The sequence below is a fragment of the Cinclus cinclus genome, chromosome 7 (genome assembly GCF_963662255.1).
Source record: "Cinclus cinclus chromosome 7, bCinCin1.1, whole genome shotgun sequence".
In the NCBI taxonomy this organism is placed as follows: domain Eukaryota; kingdom Metazoa; phylum Chordata; class Aves; order Passeriformes; family Cinclidae; genus Cinclus; species Cinclus cinclus.
In genome coordinates this window covers 27,092,053-27,098,157 of record NC_085052.1, presented here as the reverse complement: position 1 = coordinate 27,098,157, position 6,105 = coordinate 27,092,053, and positions in this window count along the sequence as shown.

Below are 6,105 nucleotides of genomic sequence, written 5' to 3'. Positions count from 1 at the left end.
TACTTGGAGTTTCTCGTAGGTCTTCAGTTTTGTAACGGGATGTTAAGGTGATAAGGAGCAGGGGGGACGAAAGAGAAATTTTTAAAAATCATGCAAAATCAGATTTTCACACTAGAAAGGAAAAGCTCAGCCCGGGAAATGAGAGGTTCTCAGGTGTATATATATATATATTTTTTTTATATGTATATATATTTATACACCTATTGTGTGTGTGTTTACAAGCAACAACCTGTGCTGAAAACTGTTGGTCCCGTGGCTGCTGTGACCAGGACTGGGGAAGGATGGGGTGGTTCAGAAAACCCCTCCATGCACCAGGAATTCTCCTGTATCCACCCCAAAGTTTCCCAGGCCAGGCAGAGCAGAGGTGCCCCTTGGCCACGGGGGTTTGCCTCTCCCTGCCCCTGATCCCCACCGTGCCACCAGCATGGGGCACCTCAACGCTCTTTGAAATTCTTCTTTGCCAAGGCAAAAAATAATTTATCCTACACGTTTTTGCCCAGCCCAAGAGGATAATTTTTAACAGGTTTCTGTGCTAATTTTACTTTTAAAGCAGGGCACAAGAATTCAGCAGAGTTTTCCCTCTTACTTTGCTTCCTCCCAGGCAGATCCAAAAAATCAGCAAATACCGGTGTATTTTCATGTGCTTCCCATCGAACGGCACATTCACTGAAAAATAAGGAAACTTTTAAGCCTGAGGAGCAGAAAAGTGTTATTCATTAAGGCCAATTCTTGACTTAATTAGAGCATGAGAGCTCACAGACATGGCCTAGTAATAGCAGGCACTTCAACAGGAATAAAATTATATCCAAAGAACATTTTCCCAGGTTGGAAAGAGTCCTGCCTGCCTTTACACAATATATCAAGGCTGCTGCCTGCTCTGATTCCAGCAAAAACTAATTTACTGGAAGAGAGCTCACGCCAACAGTAAAGGCAGCTCTTACTTTGGAGAGCACCAGAGTTGGTGTTGTGTTTGAACCCTTTGGGGATGCTGGGAGCATCCTTTGGTGTACAGCAGGGGCATTATCCACTGGTTTTTGCCATGGGATCGAGGCAGGAGTAGTGATGCTATGGAGATACAGGAGGAATCCAGTGCTGGATAACTACAGCAAACACATGAATCCTACATCATAAATCCTGTGCAGTGATGCACACTAAGAAAACTTGAATTTATTCAGTCTAGGACCAAAAAAACCCTTTTGGGAGGAAGAATTCACAGCTGGGTTGATAAACACCCAGCAGATCTGGCCCCAGATTTTTCACCTGGCTTAGGTGCTGTGATGTGGCAGAGTAGAAGCCATTCCAAAGGGGAGCTTCTCCTGTGCATCCCCCAAGCTGTGCAAGGCACGAGGGTCAGTGACAAGGTTGCGACTGCAGGAACCAAGTGTTTCCTCTTCTGACTCAGTTTCCCGCGGAATGGAACAAACCCCATAAGCTGTACAGTCTGAGGTCCTGTTAGACCCCTCCTATTTATAAAGTAGCTCTTTAGGGTGACCCTAAAGGTATTACAAACCCTCTGTGGGTGCTGCTGGTCACATTTGGCTTCGCAGCAAAGGACAAAGCTGATCACAGAGGGCCAAATAACCGAGAGTGTTACGGATTTTGTGGCTTTTTTTTTTTTTTCTCTTCTGTATCTGTCTTTGAGTGGTGTTTGCCAACGAGGAAGATAGCCAGGAGAGTCTCTCAAACCGTTGGCAGGAAGTGTTTCTCACTTTCCACGTTCAGTAAGTTTAGTCTGCTTTTTCAGCTATTTATATAAGTTCAGAAAGATGTCAAAGCAAAGGGCAAGAAGCAGTATTAAAAATGTGTGCATGAAGCACTTATTTTTGTACGAGTAGTACAAGGTTTGTATAGAGTTTTAACACTGTGAAGTGTAGCAAAAAAAATCACAATTTCCATTTACTGGAGGACAATCATATATGTTTAAAGGGAATGAAGGGAGAAATGGCATCTCAATCATCCATCAGAAATTAGAACCAGGACAAAATTCTGTGAAGCAACTGTGTGATTTTAGAGTAATCCGAGGACATTCACTGGACTTTGAAATATCATTAAAACTTTTTAAACACAAGCGGCAGTCCTTTTTTACATCTCTGGTAAACAGGAGCACACTTTGCTCTGGAGGCATCGATCCCAGGTCACACTGGCAGGATCACAGGCTGTCCAGGAGGATTTTCCACATGCACTTTGGTGAACTTCGCCAAGCACACGCAGCAGAAAATCAGCAGCTTTTTACTTCTGCACTTCTGAGTGAAAAATCAGGGGTTCTTGGCCTCTTTTCCCAGGCACCTCTTTGGTCACTAAGTATTTACCTGTCAGTGCTACAGGAATTGGGTTTGCTGTGACTTTATTACAGTGGTAATTGTTCTTTACCTGATCCCTGTGGAGACTTTTTGGGAGGTTGTATCGAAAGTGAGACAACACCATGCAAAAGTAAGGGGTAAATGGGAAGATCCATGATTTAGGGCTGTGAGAGATTGGCCCCCACCTTGAGAAGAGCCTGTTGTCAGGTCACTGATAGGTAAATCTTTTTTAAGATGACACCTTCCTCCTTGGAGGACCATCATAGTTAAATGACTGAGAAACAGCAATTCCTGGGTTGAGGGGTTCTGGCTTTGCACCTTTCCAGAGAGATCCTGAGTCCAAGAAAAGGGGGAAGCTCTGGTACCTTGCTACTGATAACTCAAGCCAAGGCCTCCCTGCCAGTCCAAAACAGATTTTGCCAAAATAGCTTGACATTTTTCTTCCAAAGAGGTCAGCTGTATTCCAGGCTCCGGCAGCTCCACCAGCTCTATTATTTTCCCTCATTAACTTTTCCCAATGTCCTGCTTTCATTTCCTCTGAAACCAGGGCAATGGAGAATTTGCTGTTGTGCTGTAATATTTCCCTCCAGCACAACTGAGATTCTCTCTTTGGTCAGCACCAGCCGGCTGGTCAGTTTTGGAAAGCAAGGATGATTTTCCAAGGCATCTCAAGCCCACAGCCCAACTTAAAGAAAACATAATATCCCATTTGTAAAGATGTGGGTTCCCAGTGGAGAGCAAGACAAAGCCAAAAACCATATCCACCCTCCAGCAATGAGCCTAAGACCAGTCCAAGGTTTAAGTGATGAGATCAATGCCCAGAAAAATCAGCAGATGATCACATCTTTGGCTGCTGGCAAGGCAGGGGGTACAAAAACTGCATTTTCCATCTCCCTTCTTCCAGCCACCACTTTCCGGGAGGTCTGTACAGCACAGGACCTCTCATCTGAGGTGCAGAGTGAGAATAAAACATCTCTGAGAGTGACACAACTCTGTGTTTGGATCTGGCCTGACCCTGGAACATCTGGCAGGGAAACTCTCATGTCCCACTGGAGCCCCCCTAGTCCAGAGAATAATGTGACTTTGAAAGGGATCTGCTTCACCTTGGAGCTTGCATGGCTCCCTTTTCCCAGCTACATCTCCCAGGGACCATCTCATCTCATTGCTCCATCATATCCCTACCTGGATTTCCCCTTTTTGGGGAAAAAAAAAACCAAACCAAATGACCTTTGAAGGTGACATCCCAGTCAAGGGTCACCAGTCCCTGCTGGTCACTGACTGGGGGTCAGCCTGGCCCGGGTGCTACTCGTGGTTCTCTGATGGGATGGATGATCGTTTCTTCTTCTTCTTCTTCTTCTTCTTCTTCTTCTTCTTTGTTGTGTCCCCCAAAATCTCAGTCTTGGATAAAATTCCAGTTCTCAGCTGTCCTTTTTTAAGTGCTGGTAGGGGCTTAGACAGCCCCTGTCCTTTGGAGATGTTTGGGGTGGGCTGCTCTCTCCCTGGACACCTCAAAGTCCTCTCCATACCCAGAGACTCATCATGGCCTGGCTCCCGCTATCCACAGGATTGCACCCACCCAGATCTGGGATTGCTTAAGGAATAAACATTGGAAGAGTGACATTCCTTAGTCCCCAGCCCCACCTTGTGTATATCCGACCCCATTTGTGGAGATGTTAAAAACCAGAGAGCTGCAGGTAGGCTGCACACAAATACCCTCTGTGGGACGCTGGAAAAAGCCCCAGGATCCAACAAATCCCAAATCCTGCACCAAAGCCCTGAGACAGCAGAGGATTCTCCCCTCTCCCCCAGCACCTCGGGTCAGATCCCAAATTAGCATCTCCTAATTCTGCTGGTAAACTGGGAAGGGACAGGATGTGCAGGAGGGAGGCTGTGGCGTGCTCGAGTCCTGCACAGGAGCTCAGCCTGTGCAGTTTATATCCCACACCAACAAAAATAAAACAAAGGTGGAATTCTGCCCTTCTCCCGAGCAGGGCACAAATGGCTCCAAGTTGAGAGGCAGCAGCCCCGGAGAGGGACAAGCAACTGTGAGGAGTAGTGAGTGCTATATTTAAAAGCTGGCGAGGTGCCCAAATTCCTGAAAAATTCTCTTTTTCTAGGCTTTGGCTCGAGCTTGTTCTCGTGTAAAACAGCACTGGCACCTAGTGGCTGCTGGATCCAGGCACAGCATCCCAAAAAAAGCGTGCAGAGAAGCAGAGAAGGGCTGCTGGTTGCTGCCTGCCAACAGTCACGATGCTGTTCCAGAGCAAATAAAACCAAGGGATTCTCTCCCAGAGAATTTTCGGCACTCAAAATATGATGAAAATCCCAAAACCCCTAAATTTAAAATCCTGCCCGCTGGTGACAGCCAAATAAACACGAGGTGTTTCACAAGGGGACCTGCACTGGGGAACAAGGTACTCTCCAGCTATCCTAATTCTGGATTTCAACACTTCCTCTCCCATGCTTCCTAAAAACTCTCTTTTGGGGTCAGATGTTCATGGTTTAGAGGGTAAAATTTTTTTTGTGCAATTCAGCTTGGCTTACCTAAACACATCCTACATGTCCTAAACATGTCCTACTGAAAAAAAGTCCCACTGTTAGTGGGGTGGCTGGGGGAGTTTTTAGGAGAGGACATCAGGAGCATCTCCAGGGATTTGACTCCCAGTGATGTTCTTTCAAAGCTCTCTCTTTTTCCTGACTTAATATTGTGACTGCTTTGAGCTCCTCCGGATGGGGATCTCTGAGACTGATTGCAGCTGGTTGGAAATGAATAATTCATCCTCTCCTACTGATTTTAAAGAGAGGCAGAATTATCTGATTGATGATTCTCTGAAGAATTAAGGAGATTGCATACAAAATTGGTACACATTATTAAACATTTACAGTTGTTTAGCTGACAGGCCCTACAAGAATCCTAAATCCAGACCCAAAATATATTTTCTTCTCCCTGTGGTCCCTGGTTCTACATCTTACATAGGGCAGAAGAGATTTAGGGACTGTGGAGCTGTCCCCACCTATGGCAGCCCATGGCAGTGCTGGTGGAGGAAGCTCAGGAGGGACCTGCCACCAGCACTGGGTCAGGGTGGTCGTGGCTTTGCCCAGGTAGCTCTGCAACCTTCCTGGGAAGATCCTCTACATTCCTGGGGACTGTTTTGTGGCGAAATCCTTTCAGCCAATGGGTTTGGGCACTGTCCTTGTACCCTGCAATAGTATCTTCATTCTGTGCTTGGATGAACTCCAGTGTTCTCCAGAGGGAACTCCAGAGGGACCACAAACCCTCCTGGTGACCCAGCTGCAGGTGACTCTGGGTGGCCCTTCCTTCATCCAGCCAGAGCCTCCCGGGTCTTTCCTGATGCCCCAACAAAGCAGGCTGGGGTCTGTTCAGAGCTGCCTCACCCACAGCTTTAGCTCATAAAGTCAGTCCTTAGTGATTTCTATCTAATTCCCTCTGGGAGAGCCTATTCTCCATCAAGAGGCACAGGTTTAATGACTAAAGAAGAATTTACATCATTATTACGATAAGAATCAGTTGAAAACAGGCCTGGCCAGGACACGAACCACTTGACTGAGGATCCATGAAGGGACTCAGCTGCAGGGAAAGGCCAAAACTTTCCAGGATGCCAAGCTCTGTGCATCAAAGGAATATCTCAAGGGGCAGCAGTGACATCCAGAGCCACAAAAACCCCTCCCAGAACATCATGGGATCAGCTGGAGTTGGAGGGGAGCCACAGAAATCATCCAAGTCCAACCCCTGCACATCCCAGACACCGAACCTGCTGCCCATTCCTTTAGGGCATGGGGTGAC